The sequence below is a fragment of the Daphnia pulicaria genome, chromosome 1, assembly GCF_021234035.1.
Source record: "Daphnia pulicaria isolate SC F1-1A chromosome 1, SC_F0-13Bv2, whole genome shotgun sequence".
Taxonomy (NCBI): domain Eukaryota; kingdom Metazoa; phylum Arthropoda; class Branchiopoda; order Diplostraca; family Daphniidae; genus Daphnia; species Daphnia pulicaria.
Window position 1 is genome coordinate 42,583,794 of NC_060913.1, and position 23,520 is coordinate 42,607,313.

The window sequence follows — 23,520 nt, forward strand, 5'->3', positions numbered from 1 at the left end:
CGTTGCATAAGGATCTCAGAGTCAGAGAGATTAGATAGAGCTGCCCGAAGAAACCACCAACGTACAAGCCTCTCGGCTGTGCCGTGCGCTTCGCGCTTTACTTAGCTTGCGTTGCATAAGGATCTCAGAGCCAGAGAGATTAGATAGAGCTGCCCGAAGAAACCACCAACGTACAAGCCTCTCGGCTGTGCCGTGCGCTTCGCGCACGGCGTTTCAAATATCTTTCAGCAACAAAGAGGTTGGAGGACGTCTAGTAGCCTCTCGGCTGTACTTTCTGTTCGAAATACACACCAACCTTAGCCAAACAAACGAGGACATATAAGTACATTTGTCAATGGACAACCGAATATAAAATTTGATAATATTTCCAAACGCCACTATTTTTGGCTAACTGTCATTTTTAATTTTCTCGTTCCGGGGATGTCCGATCAATGAGCCAACAATCCAAGTGTCATAAGGCTAACGATTGCTTCCCTTACTTAGCTTGCGTTGCATAAGGATCTCAGAGTCAGAGAGATTAGATAGAGCTGCCCGAAGAAACCACCAACGTACAAGCCTCTCGGCTGTGCCGTGCGCTTCGCGCTTTACTTAGCTTGCGTTGCATAAGGATCTCAGAGCCAGAGAGATTAGATAGAGCTGCCCGAAGAAACCACCAACGTACAAGCCTCTCGGCTGTGCCGTGCGCTTCGCGCACGGCGTTTCAAATATCTTTCAGCAACAAAGAGGTTGGAGGACGTCTAGTAGCCTCTCGGCTGTACTTTCTGTTCGAAATACACACCAACCTTAGCCAAACAAACGAGGACATATAAGTACATTTGTCAATGGACAACCGAATATAAAATTTGATAATATTTCCAAACGCCACTATTTTTGGCTAACTGTCATTTTTAATTTTCTCGTTCCGGGGATGTCCGATCAATGAGCCAACAATCCAAGTGTCATAAGGCTAACGATTGCTTCCCTTACTTAGCTTGCGTTGCATAAGGATCTCAGAGTCAGAGAGATTAGATAGAGCTGCCCGAAGAAACCACCAACGTACAAGCCTCTCGGCTGTGCCGTGCGCTTCGCGCTTTACTTAGCTTGCGTTGCATAAGGATCTCAGAGCCAGAGAGATTAGATAGAGCTGCCCGAAGAAACCACCAACGTACAAGCCTCTCGGCTGTGCCGTGCGCTTCGCGCACGGCGTTTCAAATATCTTTCAGCAACAAAGAGGTTGGAGGACGTCTAGTAGCCTCTCGGCTGTGCCGTGCGCTTCGCGCACGGCGTTTCAAATATCTTTCAGCAACAAAGAGGTTGGAGGACGTCTAGTAGGCAATATCCAGTAAAAAATACGTTCCTTCCATTTTCAACTAATGCCAAAAAATACATTGTAGTCCATGTAGTATCACCCATCTTGGGAAGCACTTCAATTCAATTGGATTCACAAAAATAAAATAATTCCATGCCAACAGCATCCCGTATTCCCAAGCGGTCACCCATCCAAGTACTAACGGGACCCGACATAGCTTAACTTCCGGGAGCTGACGAGACCGGGTGAGTTCTATGTGGTATGGCCGTTGACATTAAACTAGACGCAATTACCCGACCATATTCGCCTCTAATCTATTACTTGTGCTTGAGATTTATCTTTTTGAAATACACACTAATCTTACCAAAACCACCGAAAAACTATCAGTTTGTCATTTTACAAATGTTGTCAGTATGTAGTAGTAGAATATCTTTGTTTCCGCATACAGACGTTTTTAATTTTTCATTTATTCAAAGTGCCCAATCAGAAGACCGGGCGTTAAAAAAATAAGTCATATAGACTCATCAATGCTCCTAACCACGGAAATCTTTAGTAAAAGGCGAAAGATTTATCCGGGTATTGATTAGAAACCAGAGTAAATAACAGTGGTATGCCTTGTATTTATATTCATTTCAAAATTTTGAAGTGCGCTTGTAAGGTTTTTTTTCGAAACATGCGTTTACATATCAAAATCCTTGTGCAATTCTTTATCAATGGGTACAGTTATTTTAAAGTAAATATCATGTATAAAGCTCGTTAACATGTTTTTGAACGAAACAGTTGTGCGCAGTGTTATTTTTGAAAAAAATGAACGATCTTTATGGTACAAGCCCAACACGTAGGTGGTGGGATCAGATGTTTACCCCGACATTCACCCTACAGCGGTTAACAATTTATTGAACTTCCCCTTTAAACATGGTGGAATCTTTTCACCTTGTCATTTGGAATCACCTTTTCAAATATTTTCCCCGTGTTCACAATGTTCCAACTGACTGATATTAATGGCCTTCAGCGAACGAATTAATCAGCCTTGTCTGACGTGCAATACCAACTAAATGGAAACAAAAATCACTTATACGATTTCACTTTCACCGTTTAATGTTATAAACACACTATGCAACACTCCAATTTTTCTAACTGACTGTAATTTTTTTTTTCTTGTACGCTGAAATGCTCCTGATGGAGCTATCAAAAATTGCCGACGACAAAGATTATTTCACTTCATCGTGGCGGGGTATTGGTTAAAGTTTTCAACTAGCAATAATCACACCTCGGGAGACCCTCATTGGTTATGATATTGCCACTGCGCAAAGCTAAATTATAATCAGAAAAGCAAGTCTACTTAAGCATTTGCTGAATTCGTTCTGCTTGGACGTGTTGGACCAACAATTTCGTTCAGAAATATTCATTTAGATTACCCTAGGCAAATTTTAATTTCCATCTCCCATTGGACTAATACCAACAGGGGACAGTTCATTACATACATGAAATAATTTTTGTCTTAATATCGGGTCAAATACTTGAAATTCTGTAAATGTGTATTTTTCTTCCATACATTTCAACAACTTCCTGCACACACAAAAAAAGGGAGGGGGAATTTCAGGTTTTCATTCCAAATTGTTTTTCACATTATGAACTATTGAAGTGAGCGAGCATTACTTTCCAACCAAACAAAATTTATAGTTAATCTGCGTGTTGACGTGAAAAATCAGTTTTCAGTGCCGTGACCAGGATTCGAACCTGGGTTACTACGGATTCATATCTAGTAGGTACCACAACGTAGGGTCCTAACCACTAGACGATCACGGCCAATCCATTGGCCATGATGATTTATATTAAAGTAGCTAAACATGAATTTCATTACTTTGTTGTTTCTTCCCAGAAAGAAAATCTGATGCTTCGCGTATTCCCAAGCGGTCAACCCTACCGTTTACTAACGGGACCAGATTTAGTTCAACTTCCGGCAGATGACAAGAATTTTTCTTACATTTATAGTGTGTTCAGGGAACGGCGCGAACGCAGTCCCCCACTACCAAAAATTGTACTCCCGAGTTAATCACATTTGGATTAATCGCAAGGGTCAGCCCATCCTTAGTGCAATGGAAAGGCCTCGCCCTGGAGGAACCACCTTGGTGATCATGGTTGCCTCTGAGCCAGGTAAGTATGATTGTGGATGCTTTTTCACTTTGTTTAATACTTTGTATACAGCAGAACAATATTGACAAAGAGTGTTCAAGTATTTGACTGACGTTTAGAGAATACCACCCACTTTCTTTCATCGACTTGAATTACGAACTCGAGCAAAATATAGTAAATAAAGCTCAGTATTTATTTCATGGTCTTGATCTTTGCAAATACTTTTCAAGAAACAAATTGCTTGTTTTTTTTCATTTGGTCGTCCAATTGGCAAATAAGAAAATAAGAAAATCGACTTTTCATATGAAAATACACGCATCTTCATATTTTAAAAAAAAACATCACATCGAAAGATGAACAGTACTAATTAGTTAACACAATCAAGTACGTATTTTTTTATGCTTTTCTTGATATTACGAAAAAAATACAATTAGAAAAAATTACAAACATGTCTACATGACAGTTTTGCAATTATACATGGTCTTTTATTATACGGTGCTAAGACAATTTCTGTTTTATTCAATATGTTCTCCCTCATAGAGGGTGAGCCGATCCCGGAGGTACTGCAATACCGGGTCAACCCGTGGCGGGAGCAGTGCAAGCACTGTATTCCCACCGTATGCCAAAAATCAGTTTAATATTCTGGGGTCCATTTGAACCCGTATCAGATATTAAGCTGATAAGAACAGATACTACACTTTGATCTTAGCCAAAAGGCCGAGAAGCGATAATGTTACAAGGATTACTGCCCAAAATAACCACTGAGGTTCAACACATTTCCGGTGGTGTACGAAGAATACTCATATCACTCAAAACATTCAAGAAATGCTATAAAATATTGAGTTGTTCATTTTTCCAGACGCGACCACTTGATGCTTATAAAGTTCATTTTCATTTGTTTTATTATGCTCATACTGTATTAAGGGAGATACAATTTACGCTGAAGGCGTTGCAAATTTTACTCTCGTTATCACACTAGGTCCTTTTTTTTCAGAATATGGCTTTGCCACGCCACCTGACGACAAAAGCTCTGAACGATAATTAATCATGATTAAATAACAATAACTAAAAGAATGCAATACGATCATAAAGTCATGACACATCCTCAAATTGACCAACCTCACTTTCACAATTTATTTTGCCATACAAGCAGATGATTTAAGGACACGAATACCTGGAATTATTATTAAGATGTATCTCTTTAGATTTTCAAGAATTTAAATTTGTTTTATCATCTCAACCACTCTGAACACGCTAGTTTCCTTCCGCTATTTCACATGGATTTAACGGAAACGGTCCTCAATGACTGTGTTTGATGCTGTCGAGACAGCTACACTCACAGCCTGTTTCACGCTCAGAAACCAGCGTCTTAACTCGTCATCGTGGGTTGAAAGGAGACAAGTTTCTGGTGGGAAACAAGTCAAGATATACTACAGAAATGATCCTGTGAAGTATGATCTTAAATGCAATGTTATTTTGCAGAACTCTAAATAAGGTTTGTACGATCAATGAGCTTTGGCGTAAATTACAGTGCATAGATCGATATTTCGGAATATTAAATTGAGATTTGCAATACTTGACGCACACAGTACATACATTGTCAGGTCTTGCATTTTGTTCATTTATTGAAACACCGAGAAGCTCTTTAATAGTTATAGAACAAGTGACGAGACCAATTTTGGACACAATAAAGAATCCGCGTGCTCATCAAATCAATTTATTACAGTAATGTATTATCGATTGAGAGCCCATTTATCAGCTGGGTGTTTGGCGTGCACCTATAATCCTGCTTCGGGGAGGCTTGGTAGAGTGGATGGCTTGAGTTTAGGAGCCCTGTTTCGTGATACCGCATGTTGATCAGGTGCCCGCACTAAGCTTGACATCAGCATGGATCTGCTAGAGGAATCTAGTAGGTGCAGGTTAGCTAAGGAGGAGCGTAGTGGGTCAGGAGGGAAACCTAGCAGCCAAAAGTTCCCGTGTTCGGCAGTAGTGGGATCGTGCCAGTGAGTGGGCGTCATGCAACAGCCTCAACAAAATAGCCAAACCTCTATCTTTTTTTTTGTCGTTAAAACTACCGAGATCAAACAAACATGCGTTCTACAATATATGGTATCATTAATCAAAGTCCCAGCAATACCCTTTTCAACTAATACCTAAAGAATACATTATATTCCATGTCTCATCTAACTTGGGGAGCAAAAATAAAATTACACCATGCCAACAGCATCCCGTATTCCCAAGCGGTCACCCATCCAAGTACTAACGGGACCCGACATAGCTTAACTTCCGGGAGCTGACGAGACCGGGTGAGTTCTATGTGGTGTGGCCGTTGACATCAATTCAGTCGCCATTACCCGACCATATTCGCCTCTAAATCTAGTTCTAATGCTTGCTTACTTTCTGTTCGAAATACACACCAACCTTAGCCAAACAAACGAGGACATATAAGTACATTTGTCAATGGACAACCGAATATAAAATTTGATAATATTTCCAAACGCCACTATTTTTGGCTAACTGTCATTTTTAATTTTCTCGTTCCGGGGATGTCCGATCAATGAGCCAACAATCCAAGTGTCATAAGGCTAACGATTGCTTCCCTTACTTAGCTTGCGTTGCATAAGGATCTCAGAGTCAGAGAGATTAGATAGAGCTGCCCGAAGAAACCACCAACGTACAAGCCTCTCGGCTGTGCCGTGCGCTTCGCGCTTTACTTAGCTTGCGTTGCATAAGGATCTCAGAGCCAGAGAGATTAGATAGAGCTGCCCGAAGAAACCACCAACGTACAAGCCTCTCGGCTGTGCCGTGCGCTTCGCGCACGGCGTTTCAAATATCTTTCAGCAACAAAGAGGTTGGAGGACGTCTAGTAGCCTCTCGGCTGTACTTTCTGTTCGAAATACACACCAACCTTAGCCAAACAAACGAGGACATATAAGTACATTTGTCAATGGACAACCGAATATAAAATTTGATAATATTTCCAAACGCCACTATTTTTGGCTAACTGTCATTTTTAATTTTCTCGTTCCGGGGATGTCCGATCAATGAGCCAACAATCCAAGTGTCATAAGGCTAACGATTGCTTCCCTTACTTAGCTTGCGTTGCATAAGGATCTCAGAGTCAGAGAGATTAGATAGAGCTGCCCGAAGAAACCACCAACGTACAAGCCTCTCGGCTGTGCCGTGCGCTTCGCGCTTTACTTAGCTTGCGTTGCATAAGGATCTCAGAGCCAGAGAGATTAGATAGAGCTGCCCGAAGAAACCACCAACGTACAAGCCTCTCGGCTGTACGTTAAAACGAGGACATATAAGTACATTTGTCAATGGACAACCGAATATAAAATTTGATAATATTTCCAAACGCCACTATTTTTGGCTAACTGTCATTTTTAATTTTCTCGTTCCGGGGATGTCCGATCAATGAGCCAACAATCCAAGTGTCATAAGGCTAACGATTGCTTCCCTTACTTAGCTTGCGTTGCATAAGGATCTCAGAGTCAGAGAGATTAGATAGAGCTGCCCGAAGAAACCACCAACGTACAAGCCTCTCGGCTGTGTCGTGCGCTTCGCGCTTTACTTAGCTTGCGTTGCATAAGGATCTCAGAGCCAGAGAGATTAGATAGAGCTGCCCGAAGAAACCACCAACGTACAAGCCTCTCGGCTGTACGTTAAAACGAGGACATATAAGTACATTTGTCAATGGACAACCGAATATAAAATTTGATAATATTTCCAAACGCCACTATTTTTGGCTAACTGTCATTTTTAATTTTCTCGTTCCGGGGATGTCCGATCAATGAGCCAACAATCCAAGTGTCATAAGGCTAACGATTGCTTCCCTTACTTAGCTTGCGTTGCATAAGGATCTCAGAGTCAGAGAGATTAGATAGAGCTGCCCGAAGAAACCACCAACGTACAAGCCTCTCGGCTGTGCCGTGCGCTTCGCGCTTTACTTAGCTTGCGTTGCATAAGGATCTCAGAGCCAGAGAGATTAGATAGAGCTGCCCGAAGAAACCACCAACGTACAAGCCTCTCGGCTGTGCCGTGCGCTTCGCGCACGGCGTTTCAAATATCTTTCAGCAACAAAGAGGTTGGAGGACGTCTAGTAGCCTCTCGGCTGTACTTTCTGTTCGAAATACACACCAACCTTAGCCAAACAAACGAGGACATATAAGTACATTTGTCAATGGACAACCGAATATAAAATTTGATAATATTTCCAAACGCCACTATTTTTGGCTAACTGTCATTTTTAATTTTCTCGTTCCGGGGATGTCCGATCAATGAGCCAACAATCCAAGTGTCATAAGGCTAACGATTGCTTCCCTTACTTAGCTTGCGTTGCATAAGGATCTCAGAGTCAGAGAGATTAGATAGAGCTGCCCGAAGAAACCACCAACGTACAAGCCTCTCGGCTGTGCCGTGCGCTTCGCGCTTTACTTAGCTTGCGTTGCATAAGGATCTCAGAGCCAGAGAGATTAGATAGAGCTGCCCGAAGAAACCACCAACGTACAAGCCTCTCGGCTGTGCCGTGCGCTTCGCGCACGGCGTTTCAAATATCTTTCAGCAACAAAGAGGTTGGAGGACGTCTAGTAGCCTCTCGGCTGTACTTTCTGTTCGAAATACACACCAACCTTAGCCAAACAAACGAGGACATATAAGTACATTTGTCAATGGACAACCGAATATAAAATTTGATAATATTTCCAAACGCCACTATTTTTGGCTAACTGTCATTTTTAATTTTCTCGTTCCGGGGATGTCCGATCAATGAGCCAACAATCCAAGTGTCATAAGGCTAACGATTGCTTCCCTTACTTAGCTTGCGTTGCATAAGGATCTCAGAGTCAGAGAGATTAGATAGAGCTGCCCGAAGAAACCACCAACGTACAAGCCTCTCGGCTGTGCCGTGCGCTTCGCGCTTTACTTAGCTTGCGTTGCATAAGGATCTCAGAGCCAGAGAGATTAGATAGAGCTGCCCGAAGAAACCACCAACGTACAAGCCTCTCGGCTGTGCCGTGCGCTTCGCGCACGGCGTTTCAAATATCTTTCAGCAACAAAGAGGTTGGAGGACGTCTAGTAGCCTCTCGGCTGTGCCGTGCGCTTCGCGCACGGCGTTTCAAATATCTTTCAGCAACAAAGAGGTTGGAGGACGTCTAGTAGGCAATATCCAGTAAAAAATACGTTCCTTCCATTTTCAACTAATGCCAAAATAATACATTGTAGTCCATGTAGTATCACCCATCTTGGGAAGCACTTCAATTCAATTGGATTCACAAAAATAAAATAATTCCATGCCAACAGCATCCCGTATTCCCAAGCGGTCACCCATCCAAGTACTAACGGGACCCGACATAGCTTAACTTCCGGGAGCTGACGAGACCGGGTGAGTTCTATGTGGTATGGCCGTTGACATTAAACTAGACGCAATTACCCGACCATATTCGCCTCTAATCTATTACTTGTGCTTGAGATTTATCTTTTTGAAATACACACTAATCTTACCAAAACCACCGAAAAACTATCAGTTTGTCATTTTACAAATGTTGTCAGTATGTAGTAGTAGAATATCTTTGTTTCCGCATACAGACGTTTTTAATTTTTCATTTATTCAAAGTGCCCAATCAGAAGACCGGGCGTTAAAAAAATAAGTCATATAGACTCATCAATGCTCCTAACCACGGAAATCTTTAGTAAAAGGCGAAAGATTTATCCGGGTATTGATTAGAAACCAGAGTAAATAACAGTGGTATGCCTTGTATTTATATTCATTTCAAAATTTTGAAGTGCGCTTGTAAGGTTTTTTTTCGAAACATGCGTTTACATATCAAAATCCTTGTGCAATTCTTTATCAATGGGTACAGTTATTTTAAAGTAAATATCATGTATAAAGCTCGTTAACATGTTTTTGAACGAAACAGTTGTGCGCAGTGTTATTTTTGAAAAAAATGAACGATCTTTATGGTACAAGCCCAACACGTAGGTGGTGGGATCAGATGTTTACCCCGACATTCACCCTACAGCGGTTAACAATTTATTGAACTTCCCCTTTAAACATGGTGGAATCTTTTCACCTTGTCATTTGGAATCACCTTTTCAAATATTTTCCCCGTGTTCACAATGTTCCAACTGACTGATATTAATGGCCTTCAGCGAACGAATTAATCAGCCTTGTCTGACGTGCAATACCAACTAAATGGAAACAAAAATCACTTATACGATTTCACTTTCACCGTTTAATGTTATAAACACACTATGCAACACTCCAATTTTTCTAACTGACTGTAATTTTTTTTTTCTTGTACGCTGAAATGCTCCTGATGGAGCTATCAAAAATTGCCGACGACAAAGATTATTTCACTTCATCGTGGCGGGGTATTGGTTAAAGTTTTCAACTAGCAATAATCACACCTCGGGAGACCCTCATTGGTTATGATATTGCCACTGCGCAAAGCTAAATTATAATCAGAAAAGCAAGTCTACTTAAGCATTTGCTGAATTCGTTCTGCTTGGACGTGTTGGACCAACAATTTCGTTCAGAAATATTCATTTAGATTACCCTAGGCAAATTTTAATTTCCATCTCCCATTGGACTAATACCAACAGGGGACAGTTCATTACATACATGAAATAATTTTTGTCTTAATATCGGGTCAAATACTTGAAATTCTGTAAATGTGTATTTTTCTTCCATACATTTCAACAACTTCCTGCACACACAAAAAAAGGGAGGGGGAATTTCAGGTTTTCATTCCAAATTGTTTTTCACATTATGAACTATTGAAGTGAGCGAGCATTACTTTCCAACCAAACAAAATTTATAGTTAATCTGCGTGTTGACGTGAAAAATCAGTTTTCAGTGCCGTGACCAGGATTCGAACCTGGGTTACTACGGATTCATATCTAGTAGGTACCACAACGTAGGGTCCTAACCACTAGACGATCACGGCCAATCCATTGGCCATGATGATTTATATTAAAGTAGCTAAACATGAATTTCATTACTTTGTTGTTTCTTCCCAGAAAGAAAATCTGATGCTTCGCGTATTCCCAAGCGGTCAACCCTACCGTTTACTAACGGGACCAGATTTAGTTCAACTTCCGGCAGATGACAAGAATTTTTCTTACATTTATAGTGTGTTCAGGGAACGGCGCGAACGCAGTCCCCCACTACCAAAAATTGTACTCCCGAGTTAATCACATTTGGATTAATCGCAAGGGTCAGCCCATCCTTAGTGCAATGGAAAGGCCTCGCCCTGGAGGAACCACCTTGGTGATCATGGTTGCCTCTGAGCCAGGTAAGTATGATTGTGGATGCTTTTTCACTTTGTTTAATACTTTGTATACAGCAGAACAATATTGACAAAGAGTGTTCAAGTATTTGACTGACGTTTAGAGAATACCACCCACTTTCTTTCATCGACTTGAATTACGAACTCGAGCAAAATATAGTAAATAAAGCTCAGTATTTATTTCATGGTCTTGATCTTTGCAAATACTTTTCAAGAAACAAATTGCTTGTTTTTTTTCATTTGGTCGTCCAATTGGCAAATAAGAAAATAAGAAAATCGACTTTTCATATGAAAATACACGCATCTTCATATTTTAAAAAAAAACATCACATCGAAAGATGAACAGTACTAATTAGTTAACACAATCAAGTACGTATTTTTTTATGCTTTTCTTGATATTACGAAAAAAATACAATTAGAAAAAATTACAAACATGTCTACATGACAGTTTTGCAATTATACATGGTCTTTTATTATACGGTGCTAAGACAATTTCTGTTTTATTCAATATGTTCTCCCTCATAGAGGGTGAGCCGATCCCGGAGGTACTGCAATACCGGGTCAACCCGTGGCGGGAGCAGTGCAAGCACTGTATTCCCACCGTATGCCAAAAATCAGTTTAATATTCTGGGGTCCATTTGAACCCGTATCAGATATTAAGCTGATAAGAACAGATACTACACTTTGATCTTAGCCAAAAGGCCGAGAAGCGATAATGTTACAAGGATTACTGCCCAAAATAACCACTGAGGTTCAACACATTTCCGGTGGTGTACGAAGAATACTCATATCACTCAAAACATTCAAGAAATGCTATAAAATATTGAGTTGTTCATTTTTCCAGACGCGACCACTTGATGCTTATAAAGTTCATTTTCATTTGTTTTATTATGCTCATACTGTATTAAGGGAGATACAATTTACGCTGAAGGCGTTGCAAATTTTACTCTCGTTATCACACTAGGTCCTTTTTTTTCAGAATATGGCTTTGCCACGCCACCTGACGACAAAAGCTCTGAACGATAATTAATCATGATTAAATAACAATAACTAAAAGAATGCAATACGATCATAAAGTCATGACACATCCTCAAATTGACCAACCTCACTTTCACAATTTATTTTGCCATACAAGCAGATGATTTAAGGACACGAATACCTGGAATTATTATTAAGATGTATCTCTTTAGATTTTCAAGAATTTAAATTTGTTTTATCATCTCAACCACTCTGAACACGCTAGTTTCCTTCCGCTATTTCACATGGATTTAACGGAAACGGTCCTCAATGACTGTGTTTGATGCTGTCGAGACAGCTACACTCACAGCCTGTTTCACGCTCAGAAACCAGCGTCTTAACTCGTCATCGTGGGTTGAAAGGAGACAAGTTTCTGGTGGGAAACAAGTCAAGATATACTACAGAAATGATCCTGTGAAGTATGATCTTAAATGCAATGTTATTTTGCAGAACTCTAAATAAGGTTTGTACGATCAATGAGCTTTGGCGTAAATTACAGTGCATAGATCGATATTTCGGAATATTAAATTGAGATTTGCAATACTTGACGCACACAGTACATACATTGTCAGGTCTTGCATTTTGTTCATTTATTGAAACACCGAGAAGCTCTTTAATAGTTATAGAACAAGTGACGAGACCAATTTTGGACACAATAAAGAATCCGCGTGCTCATCAAATCAATTTATTACAGTAATGTATTATCGATTGAGAGCCCATTTATCAGCTGGGTGTTTGGCGTGCACCTATAATCCTGCTTCGGGGAGGCTTGGTAGAGTGGATGGCTTGAGTTTAGGAGCCCTGTTTCGTGATACCGCATGTTGATCAGGTGCCCGCACTAAGCTTGACATCAGCATGGATCTGCTAGAGGAATCTAGTAGGTGCAGGTTAGCTAAGGAGGAGCGTAGTGGGTCAGGAGGGAAACCTAGCAGCCAAAAGTTCCCGTGTTCGGCAGTAGTGGGATCGTGCCAGTGAGTGGGCGTCATGCAACAGCCTCAACAAAATAGCCAAACCTCTATCTTTTTTTTTGTCGTTAAAACTACCGAGATCAAACAAACATGCGTTCTACAATATATGGTATCATTAATCAAAGTCCCAGCAATACCCTTTTCAACTAATACCTAAAGAATACATTATATTCCATGTCTCATCTAACTTGGGGAGCAAAAATAAAATTACACCATGCCAACAGCATCCCGTATTCCCAAGCGGTCACCCATCCAAGTACTAACGGGACCCGACATAGCTTAACTTCCGGGAGCTGACGAGACCGGGTGAGTTCTATGTGGTGTGGCCGTTGACATCAATTCAGTCGCCATTACCCGACCATATTCGCCTCTAAATCTAGTTCTAATGCTTGCTTACTTTCTGTTCGAAATACACACCAACCTTAGCCAAACAAACGAGGACATATAAGTACATTTGTCAATGGACAACCGAATATAAAATTTGATAATATTTCCAAACGCCACTATTTTTGGCTAACTGTCATTTTTAATTTTCTCGTTCCGGGGATGTCCGATCAATGAGCCAACAATCCAAGTGTCATAAGGCTAACGATTGCTTCCCTTACTTAGCTTGCGTTGCATAAGGATCTCAGAGTCAGAGAGATTAGATAGAGCTGCCCGAAGAAACCACCAACGTACAAGCCTCTCGGCTGTGCCGTGCGCTTCGCGCTTTACTTAGCTTGCGTTGCATAAGGATCTCAGAGCCAGAGAGATTAGATAGAGCTGCCCGAAGAAACCACCAACGTACAAGCCTCTCGGCTGTGCCGTGCGCTTCGCGCACGGCGTTTCAAATATCTTTCAGCAACAAAGAGGTTGGAGGACGTCTAGTAGCCTCTCGGCTGTACTTTCTGTTCGAAATACACACCAACCTTAGCCAAACAAACGAGGACATATAAGTACATTTGTCAATGGACAACCGAATATAAAATTTGATAATATTTCCAAACGCCACTATTTTTGGCTAACTGTCATTTTTAATTTTCTCGTTCCGGGGATGTCCGATCAATGAGCCAACAATCCAAGTGTCATAAGGCTAACGATTGCTTCCCTTACTTAGCTTGCGTTGCATAAGGATCTCAGAGTCAGAGAGATTAGATAGAGCTGCCCGAAGAAACCACCAACGTACAAGCCTCTCGGCTGTGCCGTGCGCTTCGCGCTTTACTTAGCTTGCGTTGCATAAGGATCTCAGAGCCAGAGAGATTAGATAGAGCTGCCCGAAGAAACCACCAACGTACAAGCCTCTCGGCTGTACGTTAAAACGAGGACATATAAGTACATTTGTCAATGGACAACCGAATATAAAATTTGATAATATTTCCAAACGCCACTATTTTTGGCTAACTGTCATTTTTAATTTTCTCGTTCCGGGGATGTCCGATCAATGAGCCAACAATCCAAGTGTCATAAGGCTAACGATTGCTTCCCTTACTTAGCTTGCGTTGCATAAGGATCTCAGAGTCAGAGAGATTAGATAGAGCTGCCCGAAGAAACCACCAACGTACAAGCCTCTCGGCTGTGCCGTGCGCTTCGCGCTTTACTTAGCTTGCGTTGCATAAGGATCTCAGAGCCAGAGAGATTAGATAGAGCTGCCCGAAGAAACCACCAACGTACAAGCCTCTCGGCTGTGCCGTGCGCTTCGCGCACGGCGTTTCAAATATCTTTCAGCAACAAAGAGGTTGGAGGACGTCTAGTAGCCTCTCGGCTGTACTTTCTGTTCGAAATACACACCAACCTTAGCCAAACAAACGAGGACATATAAGTACATTTGTCAATGGACAACCGAATATAAAATTTGATAATATTTCCAAACGCCACTATTTTTGGCTAACTGTCATTTTTAATTTTCTCGTTCCGGGGATGTCCGATCAATGAGCCAACAATCCAAGTGTCATAAGGCTAACGATTGCTTCCCTTACTTAGCTTGCGTTGCATAAGGATCTCAGAGTCAGAGAGATTAGATAGAGCTGCCCGAAGAAACCACCAACGTACAAGCCTCTCGGCTGTGCCGTGCGCTTCGCGCTTTACTTAGCTTGCGTTGCATAAGGATCTCAGAGCCAGAGAGATTAGATAGAGCTGCCCGAAGAAACCACCAACGTACAAGCCTCTCGGCTGTGCCGTGCGCTTCGCGCACGGCGTTTCAAATATCTTTCAGCAACAAAGAGGTTGGAGGACGTCTAGTAGCCTCTCGGCTGTGCCGTGCGCTTCGCGCACGGCGTTTCAAATATCTTTCAGCAACAAAGAGGTTGGAGGACGTCTAGTAGGCAATATCCAGTAAAAAATACGTTCCTTCCATTTTCAACTAATGCCAAAATAATACATTGTAGTCCATGTAGTATCACCCATCTTGGGAAGCACTTCAATTCAATTGGATTCACAAAAATAAAATAATTCCATGCCAACAGCATCCCGTATTCCCAAGCGGTCACCCATCCAAGTACTAACGGGACCCGACATAGCTTAACTTCCGGGAGCTGACGAGACCGGGTGAGTTCTATGTGGTATGGCCGTTGACATTAAACTAGACGCAATTACCCGACCATATTCGCCTCTAATCTATTACTTGTGCTTGAGATTTATCTTTTTGAAATACACACTAATCTTACCAAAACCACCGAAAAACTATCAGTTTGTCATTTTACAAATGTTGTCAGTATGTAGTAGTAGAATATCTTTGTTTCCGCATACAGACGTTTTTAATTTTTCATTTATTCAAAGTGCCCAATCAGAAGACCGGGCGTTAAAAAAATAAGTCATATAGACTCATCAATGCTCCTAACCACGGAAATCTTTAGTAAAAGGCGAAAGATTTATCCGGGTATTGATTAGAAACCAGAGTAAATAACAGTGGTATGCCTTGTATTTATATTCATTTCAAAATTTTGAAGTGCGCTTGTAAGGTTTTTTTTCGAAACATGCGTTTACATATCAAAATCCTTGTGCAATTCTTTATCAATGGGTACAGTTATTTTAAAGTAAATATCATGTATAAAGCTCGTTAACATGTTTTTGAACGAAACAGTTGTGCGCAGTGTTATTTTTGAAAAAAATGAACGATCTTTATGGTACAAGCCCAACACGTAGGTGGTGGGATCAGATGTTTACCCCGACATTCACCCTACAGCGGTTAACAATTTATTGAACTTCCCCTTTAAACATGGTGGAATCTTTTCACCTTGTCATTTGGAATCACCTTTTCAAATATTTTCCCCGTGTTCACAATGTTCCAACTGACTGATATTAATGGCCTTCAGCGAACGAATTAATCAGCCTTGTCTGACGTGCAATACCAACTAAATGGAAACAAAAATCACTTATACGATTTCACTTTCACCGTTTAATGTTATAAACACACTATGCAACACTCCAATTTTTCTAACTGACTGTAATTTTTTTTTTCTTGTACGCTGAAATGCTCCTGATGGAGCTATCAAAAATTGCCGACGACAAAGATTATTTCACTTCATCGTGGCGGGGTATTGGTTAAAGTTTTCAACTAGCAATAATCACACCTCGGGAGACCCTCATTGGTTATGATATTGCCACTGCGCAAAGCTAAATTATAATCAGAAAAGCAAGTCTACTTAAGCATTTGCTGAATTCGTTCTGCTTGGACGTGTTGGACCAACAATTTCGTTCAGAAATATTCATTTAGATTACCCTAGGCAAATTTTAATTTCCATCTCCCATTGGACTAATACCAACAGGGGACAGTTCATTACATACATGAAATAATTTTTGTCTTAATATCGGGTCAAATACTTGAAATTCTGTAAATGTGTATTTTTCTTCCATACATTTCAACAACTTCCTGCACACACAAAAAAAGGGAGGGGGAATTTCAGGTTTTCATTCCAAATTGTTTTTCACATTATGAACTATTGAAGTGAGCGAGCATTACTTTCCAACCAAACAAAATTTATAGTTAATCTGCGTGTTGACGTGAAAAATCAGTTTTCAGTGCCGTGACCAGGATTCGAACCTGGGTTACTACGGATTCATATCTAGTAGGTACCACAACGTAGGGTCCTAACCACTAGACGATCACGGCCAATGCATTGGCCATGATGATTTATATTAAAGTAGCTAAACATGAATTTCATTACTTTGTTGTTTCTTCCCAGAAAGAAAATCTGATGCTTCGCGTATTCCCAAGCGGTCAACCCTACCGTTTACTAACGGGACCAGATTTAGTTCAACTTCCGGCAGATGACAAGAATTTTTCTTACATTTATAGTGTGTTCAGGGAACGGCGCGAACGCAGTCCCCCACTACCAAAAATTGTACTCCCGAGTTAATCACATTTGGATTAATCGCAAGGGTCAGCCCATCCTTAGTGCAATGGAAAGGCCTCGCCCTGGAGGAACCACCTTGGTGATCATGGTTGCCTCTGAGCCAGGTAAGTATGATTGTGGATGCTTTTTCACTTTGTTTAATACTTTGTATACAGCAGAACAATATTGACAAAGAGTGTTCAAGTATTTGACTGACGTTTAGAGAATACCACCCACTTTCTTTCATCGACTTGAATTACGAACTCGAGCAAAATATAGTAAATAAAGCTCAGTATTTATTTCATGGTCTTGATCTTTGCAAATACTTTTCAAGAAACAAATTGCTTGTTTTTTTTCATTTGGTCGTCCAATTGGCAAATAAGAAAATAAGAAAATCGACTTTTCATATGAAAATACACGCATCTTCATATTTTAAAAAAAAACATCACATCGAAAGATGAACAGTACTAATTAGTTAACACAATCAAGTACGTATTTTTTTATGCTTTTCTTGATATTACGAAAAAAATACAATTAGAAAAAATTACAAACATGTCTACATGACAGTTTTGCAATTATACATGGTCTTTTATTATACGGTGCTAAGACAATTTCTGTTTTATTCAATATGTTCTCCCTCATAGAGGGTGAGCCGATCCCGGAGGTACTGCAATACCGGGTCAACCCGTGGCGGGAGCAGTGCAAGCACTGTATTCCCACCGTATGCCAAAAATCAGTTTAATATTCTGGGGTCCATTTGAACCCGTATCAGATATTAAGCTGATAAGAACAGATACTACACTTTGATCTTAGCCAAAAGGCCGAGAAGCGATAATGTTACAAGGATTACTGCCCAAAATAACCACTGAGGTTCAACACATTTCCGGTGGTGTACGAAGAATACTCATATCACTCAAAACATTCAAGAAATGCTATAAAATATTGAGTTGTTCATTTTTCCAGACGCGACCACTTGATGCTTATAAAGTTCATTTTCATTTGTTTTATTATGCTCATACTGTATTAAGGGAGATACAATTTACGCTGAAGGCGTTGCAAATTTTACTCTCGTTATCACACTAGGTCCTTTTTTTTCAGAATATGGCTTTGCCACGCCACCTGACGACAAAAGCTCTGAACGATAATTAATCATGATTAAATAACAATAACTAAAAGAATGCAATACGATCATAAAGTCATGACACATCCTCAAATTGACCAACCTCACTTTCACAATTTATTTTGCCATACAAGCAGATGATTTAAGGACACGAATACCTGGAATTATTATTAAGATGTATCTCTTTAGATTTTCAAGAATTTAAATTTGTTTTATCATCTCAACCACTCTGAACACGCTAGTTTCCTTCCGCTATTTCACATGGATTTAACGGAAACGGTCCTCAATGACTGTGTTTGATGCTGTCGAGACAGCTACACTCACAGCCTGTTTCACGCTCAGAAACCAGCGTCTTAACTCGTCATCGTGGGTTGAAAGGAGACAAGTTTCTGGTGGGAAACAAGTCAAGATATACTACAGAAATGATCCTGTGAAGTATGATCTTAAATGCAATGTTATTTTGCAGAACTCTAAATAAGGTTTGTACGATCAATGAGCTTTGGCGTAAATTACAGTGCATAGATCGATATTTCGGAATATTAAATTGAGATTTGCAATACTTGACGCACACAGTACATACATTGTCAGGTCTTGCATTTTGTTCATTTATTGAAACACCGAGAAGCTCTTTAATAGTTATAGAACAAGTGACGAGACCAATTTTGGACACAATAAAGAATCCGCGTGCTCATCAAATCAATTTATTACAGTAATGTATTATCGATTGAGAGCCCATTTATCAGCTGGGTGTTTGGCGTGCACCTATAATCCTGCTTCGGGGAGGCTTGGTAGAGTGGATGGCTTGAGTTTAGGAGCCCTGTTTCGTGATACCGCATGTTGATCAGGTGCCCGCACTAAGCTTGACATCAGCATGGATCTGCTAGAGGAATCTAGTAGGTGCAGGTTAGCTAAGGAGGAGCGTAGTGGGTCAGGAGGGAAACCTAGCAGCCAAAAGTTCCCGTGTTCGGCAGTAGTGGGATCGTGCCAGTGAGTGGGCGTCATGCAACAGCCTCAACAAAATAGCCAAACCTCTATCTTTTTTTTTGTCGTTAAAACTACCGAGATCAAACAAACATGCGTTCTACAATATATGGTATCATTAATCAAAGTCCCAGCAATACCCTTTTCAACTAATACCTAAAGAATACATTATATTCCATGTCTCATCTAACTTGGGGAGCAAAAATAAAATTACACCATGCCAACAGCATCCCGTATTCCCAAGCGGTCACCCATCCAAGTACTAACGGGACCCGACATAGCTTAACTTCCGGGAGCTGACGAGACCGGGTGAGTTCTATGTGGTGTGGCCGTTGACATCAATTCAGTCGCCATTACCCGACCATATTCGCCTCTAAATCTAGTTCTAATGCTTGCTTACTTTCTGTTCGAAATACACACCAACCTTAGCCAAACAAACGAGGACATATAAGTACATTTGTCAATGGACAACCGAATATAAAATTTGATAATATTTCCAAACGCCACTATTTTTGGCTAACTGTCATTTTTAATTTTCTCGTTCCGGGGATGTCCGATCAATGAGCCAACAATCCAAGTGTCATAAGGCTAACGATTGCTTCCCTTACTTAGCTTGCGTTGCATAAGGATCTCAGAGTCAGAGAGATTAGATAGAGCTGCCCGAAGAAACCACCAACGTACAAGCCTCTCGGCTGTGCCGTGCGCTTCGCGCTTTACTTAGCTTGCGTTGCATAAGGATCTCAGAGCCAGAGAGATTAGATAGAGCTGCCCGAAGAAACCACCAACGTACAAGCCTCTCGGCGTACAGCCGAGAGGCTACTTGACGTCCTCCAACCTCTTTGTTGCTGAAAGATATTTGAAACGCCGTGCGCGAAGCGCACGGCACAGCCGAGAGGCTTGTACGTTGGTGGTTTCTTCGGGCAGCTCTATCTAATCTCTCTGGCTCTGAGATCCTTATGCAACGCAAGCTAAGTAAAGCGCGAAGCGCACGGCACAGCCGAGAGGCTTGTACGTTGGTGGTTTCTTCGGGCAGCTCTATCTAATCTCTCTGACTCTGAGATCCTTATGCAACGCAAGCTAAGTAAGGGAAGCAATCGTTAGCCTTATGACACTTGGATTGTTGGCTCATTGATCGGACATCCCCGGAACGAGAAAATTAAAAATGACAGTTAGCCACAAAAGACAGTGACGACAAAAGCTCTGAACGATAATTAATCATGATTAAATAACAATAACTAAAAGAATGCAATACGATCATAAAGTCATGACACATCCTCAAATTGACCAACCTCACTTTCACAATTTATTTTGCCATACAAGCAGATGATTTAAGGACACGAATACCTGGAATTATTATTAAGATGTATCTCTTTAGATTTTCAAGAATTTAAATTTGTTTTATCATCTCAACCACTCTGAACACGCTAGTTTCCTTCCGCTATTTCACATGGATTTAACGGAAACGGTCCTCAATGACTGTGTTTGATGCTGTCGAGACAGCTACACTCACAGCCTGTTTCACGCTCAGAAACCAGCGTCTTAACTCGTCATCGTGGGTTGAAAGGAGACAAGTTTCTGGTGGGAAACAAGTCAAGATATACTACAGAAATGATCCTGTGAAGTATGATCTTAAATGCAATGTTATTTTGCAGAACTCTAAATAAGGTTTGTACGATCAATGAGCTTTGGCGTAAATTACAGTGCATAGATCGATATTTCGGAATATTAAATTGAGATTTGCAATACTTGACGCACACAGTACATACATTGTCAGGTCTTGCATTTTGTTCATTTATTGAAACACCGAGAAGCTCTTTAATAGTTATAGAACAAGTGACGAGACCAATTTTGGACACAATAAAGAATCCGCGTGCTCATCAAATCAATTTATTACAGTAATGTATTATCGATTGAGAGCCCATTTATCAGCTGGGTGTTTGGCGTGCACCTATAATCCTGCTTCGGGGAGGCTTGGTAGAGTGGATGGCTTGAGTTTAGGAGCCCTGTTTCGTGATACCGCATGTTGATCAGGTGCCCGCACTAAGCTTGACATCAGCATGGATCTGCTAGAGGAATCTAGTAGGTGCAGGTTAGCTAAGGAGGAGCGTAGTGGGTCAGGAGGGAAACCTAGCAGCCAAAAGTTCCCGTGTTCGGCAGTAGTGGGATCGTGCCAGTGAGTGGGCGTCATGCAACAGCCTCAACAAAATAGCCAAACCTCTATCTTTTTTTTTGTCGTTAAAACTACCGAGATCAAACAAACATGCGTTCTACAATATATGGTATCATTAATCAAAGTCCCAGCAATACCCTTTTCAACTAATACCTAAAGAATACATTATATTCCATGTCTCATCTAACTTGGGGAGCAAAAATAAAATTACACCATGCCAACAGCATCCCGTATTCCCAAGCGGTCACCCATCCAAGTACTAACGGGACCCGACATAGCTTAACTTCCGGGAGCTGACGAGACCGGGTGAGTTCTATGTGGTGTGGCCGTTGACATCAATTCAGTCGCCATTACCCGACCATATTCGCCTCTAAATCTAGTTCTAATGCTTGCTTACTTTCTGTTCGAAATACACACCAACCTTAGCCAAACAAACGAGGACATATAAGTACATTTGTCAATGGACAACCGAATATAAAATTTGATAATATTTCCAAACGCCACTATTTTTGGCTAACTGTCATTTTTAATTTTCTCGTTCCGGGGATGTCCGATCAATGAGCCAACAATCCAAGTGTCATAAGGCTAACGATTGCTTCCCTTACTTAGCTTGCGTTGCATAAGGATCTCAGAGTCAGAGAGATTAGATAGAGCTGCCCGAAGAAACCACCAACGTACAAGCCTCTCGGCTGTGCCGTGCGCTTCGCGCTTTACTTAGCTTGCGTTGCATAAGGATCTCAGAGCCAGAGAGATTAGATAGAGCTGCCCGAAGAAACCACCAACGTACAAGCCTCTCGGCTGTGCCGTGCGCTTCGCGCACGGCGTTTCAAATATCTTTCAGCAACAAAGAGGTTGGAGGACGTCTAGTAGCCTCTCGGCTGTACTTTCTGTTCGAAATACACACCAACCTTAGCCAAACAAACGAGGACATATAAGTACATTTGTCAATGGACAACCGAATATAAAATTTGATAATATTTCCAAACGCCACTATTTTTGGCTAACTGTCATTTTTAATTTTCTCGTTCCGGGGATGTCCGATCAATGAGCCAACAATCCAAGTGTCATAAGGCTAACGATTGCTTCCCTTACTTAGCTTGCGTTGCATAAGGATCTCAGAGTCAGAGAGATTAGATAGAGCTGCCCGAAGAAACCACCAACGTACAAGCCTCTCGGCTGTGCCGTGCGCTTCGCGCTTTACTTAGCTTGCGTTGCATAAGGATCTCAGAGCCAGAGAGATTAGATAGAGCTGCCCGAAGAAACCACCAACGTACAAGCCTCTCGGCTGTACGTTAAAACGAGGACATATAAGTACATTTGTCAATGGACAACCGAATATAAAATTTGATAATATTTCCAAACGCCACTATTTTTGGCTAACTGTCATTTTTAATTTTCTCGTTCCGGGGATGTCCGATCAATGAGCCAACAATCCAAGTGTCATAAGGCTAACGATTGCTTCCCTTACTTAGCTTGCGTTGCATAAGGATCTCAGAGTCAGAGAGATTAGATAGAGCTGCCCGAAGAAACCACCAACGTACAAGCCTCTCGGCTGTGTCGTGCGCTTCGCGCTTTACTTAGCTTGCGTTGCATAAGGATCTCAGAGCCAGAGAGATTAGATAGAGCTGCCCGAAGAAACCACCAACGTACAAGCCTCTCGGCTGTACGTTAAAACGAGGACATATAAGTACATTTGTCAATGGACAACCGAATATAAAATTTGATAATATTTCCAAACGCCACTATTTTTGGCTAACTGTCATTTTTAATTTTCTCGTTCCGGGGATGTCCGATCAATGAGCCAACAATCCAAGTGTCATAAGGCTAACGATTGCTTCCCTTACTTAGCTTGCGTTGCATAAGAATCTCAGAGTCAGAGAGATTAGATAGAGCTGCCCGAAGAAACCACCAACGTACAAGCCTCTCGGCTGTGCCGTGCGCTTCGCGCTTTACTTAGCTTGCGTTGCATAAGGATCTCAGAGCCAGAGAGATTAGATAGAGCTGCCCGAAGAAACCACCAACGTACAAGCCTCTCGGCTGTACGTTAAAACGAGGACATATAAGTACATTTGTCAATGGACAACCGAATATAAAATTTGATAATATTTCCAAACGCCACTATTTTTGGCTAACTGTCATTTTTAATTTTCTCGTTCCGGGGATGTCCGATCAATGAGCCAACAATCCAAGTGTCATAAGGCTAACGATTGCTTCCCTTACTTAGCTTGCGTTGCATAA

At 41.1% G+C, this 23,520-nt stretch overlaps 26 non-coding genes across 26 annotated transcripts; all 26 read right to left on the reverse strand.

Annotated features, from left to right (window-relative positions):
• Positions 1-1,442: 1,442 nt before the first annotated feature.
• LOC124323052 lies at positions 1,443-1,561 on the reverse strand. Its single transcript, XR_006915299.1, has one exon. It is a non-coding gene; the product is annotated as a 5S ribosomal RNA (ribosomal RNA).
• A 203-nt stretch (positions 1,562-1,764) lies between these two features.
• Positions 1,765-1,887, reverse strand: LOC124322940. The gene has a single exon (XR_006915192.1). It is a non-coding gene; the product is annotated as a U5 spliceosomal RNA (small nuclear RNA).
• A 574-nt stretch (positions 1,888-2,461) lies between these two features.
• Positions 2,462-2,603, reverse strand: LOC124322747. Its single transcript, XR_006915014.1, has one exon. It is a non-coding gene; the product is annotated as a U4 spliceosomal RNA (small nuclear RNA).
• A 404-nt stretch (positions 2,604-3,007) lies between these two features.
• On the reverse strand, positions 3,008-3,097 carry Trnah-gug. Its single transcript is given in 2 exon segments — positions 3,008-3,042; positions 3,061-3,097. It is a non-coding gene; the product is annotated as a tRNA-His (tRNA).
• A 192-nt stretch (positions 3,098-3,289) lies between these two features.
• Positions 3,290-3,453, reverse strand: LOC124322118. The gene has a single exon (XR_006914470.1). It is a non-coding gene; the product is annotated as a U1 spliceosomal RNA (small nuclear RNA).
• A 509-nt stretch (positions 3,454-3,962) lies between these two features.
• On the reverse strand, positions 3,963-4,153 carry LOC124322269. Its single transcript, XR_006914614.1, has one exon. It is a non-coding gene; the product is annotated as a U2 spliceosomal RNA (small nuclear RNA).
• A 510-nt stretch (positions 4,154-4,663) lies between these two features.
• LOC124322543 lies at positions 4,664-4,885 on the reverse strand. The gene has a single exon (XR_006914823.1). It is a non-coding gene; the product is annotated as a small nucleolar RNA U3 (small nucleolar RNA).
• A 754-nt stretch (positions 4,886-5,639) lies between these two features.
• LOC124323105 lies at positions 5,640-5,758 on the reverse strand. The gene has a single exon (XR_006915350.1). It is a non-coding gene; the product is annotated as a 5S ribosomal RNA (ribosomal RNA).
• A 2,961-nt stretch (positions 5,759-8,719) lies between these two features.
• Positions 8,720-8,838, reverse strand: LOC124323053. Its single transcript, XR_006915300.1, has one exon. It is a non-coding gene; the product is annotated as a 5S ribosomal RNA (ribosomal RNA).
• A 203-nt stretch (positions 8,839-9,041) lies between these two features.
• Positions 9,042-9,164, reverse strand: LOC124322941. The gene has a single exon (XR_006915193.1). It is a non-coding gene; the product is annotated as a U5 spliceosomal RNA (small nuclear RNA).
• Positions 9,165-9,738: 574 nt separating this feature from the next.
• LOC124322749 lies at positions 9,739-9,880 on the reverse strand. The gene has a single exon (XR_006915015.1). It is a non-coding gene; the product is annotated as a U4 spliceosomal RNA (small nuclear RNA).
• A 404-nt stretch (positions 9,881-10,284) lies between these two features.
• Positions 10,285-10,374, reverse strand: Trnah-gug. Its single transcript is given in 2 exon segments — positions 10,285-10,319; positions 10,338-10,374. It is a non-coding gene; the product is annotated as a tRNA-His (tRNA).
• Positions 10,375-10,566: 192 nt separating this feature from the next.
• On the reverse strand, positions 10,567-10,730 carry LOC124322119. Its single transcript, XR_006914471.1, has one exon. It is a non-coding gene; the product is annotated as a U1 spliceosomal RNA (small nuclear RNA).
• A 509-nt stretch (positions 10,731-11,239) lies between these two features.
• Positions 11,240-11,430, reverse strand: LOC124322270. The gene has a single exon (XR_006914615.1). It is a non-coding gene; the product is annotated as a U2 spliceosomal RNA (small nuclear RNA).
• A 510-nt stretch (positions 11,431-11,940) lies between these two features.
• On the reverse strand, positions 11,941-12,162 carry LOC124322544. Its single transcript, XR_006914824.1, has one exon. It is a non-coding gene; the product is annotated as a small nucleolar RNA U3 (small nucleolar RNA).
• Positions 12,163-12,916: 754 nt separating this feature from the next.
• Positions 12,917-13,035, reverse strand: LOC124323106. The gene has a single exon (XR_006915351.1). It is a non-coding gene; the product is annotated as a 5S ribosomal RNA (ribosomal RNA).
• Positions 13,036-15,133: 2,098 nt separating this feature from the next.
• Positions 15,134-15,252, reverse strand: LOC124323054. The gene has a single exon (XR_006915301.1). It is a non-coding gene; the product is annotated as a 5S ribosomal RNA (ribosomal RNA).
• A 203-nt stretch (positions 15,253-15,455) lies between these two features.
• Positions 15,456-15,578, reverse strand: LOC124322942. The gene has a single exon (XR_006915194.1). It is a non-coding gene; the product is annotated as a U5 spliceosomal RNA (small nuclear RNA).
• Positions 15,579-16,152: 574 nt separating this feature from the next.
• LOC124322750 lies at positions 16,153-16,294 on the reverse strand. Its single transcript, XR_006915016.1, has one exon. It is a non-coding gene; the product is annotated as a U4 spliceosomal RNA (small nuclear RNA).
• Positions 16,295-16,698: 404 nt separating this feature from the next.
• On the reverse strand, positions 16,699-16,788 carry Trnah-gug. The gene is given in 2 exon segments: positions 16,699-16,733; positions 16,752-16,788. It is a non-coding gene; the product is annotated as a tRNA-His (tRNA).
• Positions 16,789-16,980: 192 nt separating this feature from the next.
• Positions 16,981-17,144, reverse strand: LOC124322120. The gene has a single exon (XR_006914472.1). It is a non-coding gene; the product is annotated as a U1 spliceosomal RNA (small nuclear RNA).
• Positions 17,145-17,653: 509 nt separating this feature from the next.
• On the reverse strand, positions 17,654-17,844 carry LOC124322271. The gene has a single exon (XR_006914616.1). It is a non-coding gene; the product is annotated as a U2 spliceosomal RNA (small nuclear RNA).
• A 510-nt stretch (positions 17,845-18,354) lies between these two features.
• On the reverse strand, positions 18,355-18,576 carry LOC124322546. Its single transcript, XR_006914826.1, has one exon. It is a non-coding gene; the product is annotated as a small nucleolar RNA U3 (small nucleolar RNA).
• A 754-nt stretch (positions 18,577-19,330) lies between these two features.
• LOC124323108 lies at positions 19,331-19,449 on the reverse strand. The gene has a single exon (XR_006915352.1). It is a non-coding gene; the product is annotated as a 5S ribosomal RNA (ribosomal RNA).
• Positions 19,450-20,521: 1,072 nt separating this feature from the next.
• Positions 20,522-20,743, reverse strand: LOC124322547. Its single transcript, XR_006914827.1, has one exon. It is a non-coding gene; the product is annotated as a small nucleolar RNA U3 (small nucleolar RNA).
• A 754-nt stretch (positions 20,744-21,497) lies between these two features.
• On the reverse strand, positions 21,498-21,616 carry LOC124323110. The gene has a single exon (XR_006915354.1). It is a non-coding gene; the product is annotated as a 5S ribosomal RNA (ribosomal RNA).
• Between the last annotated feature and the right edge of the window lie 1,904 nt (positions 21,617-23,520).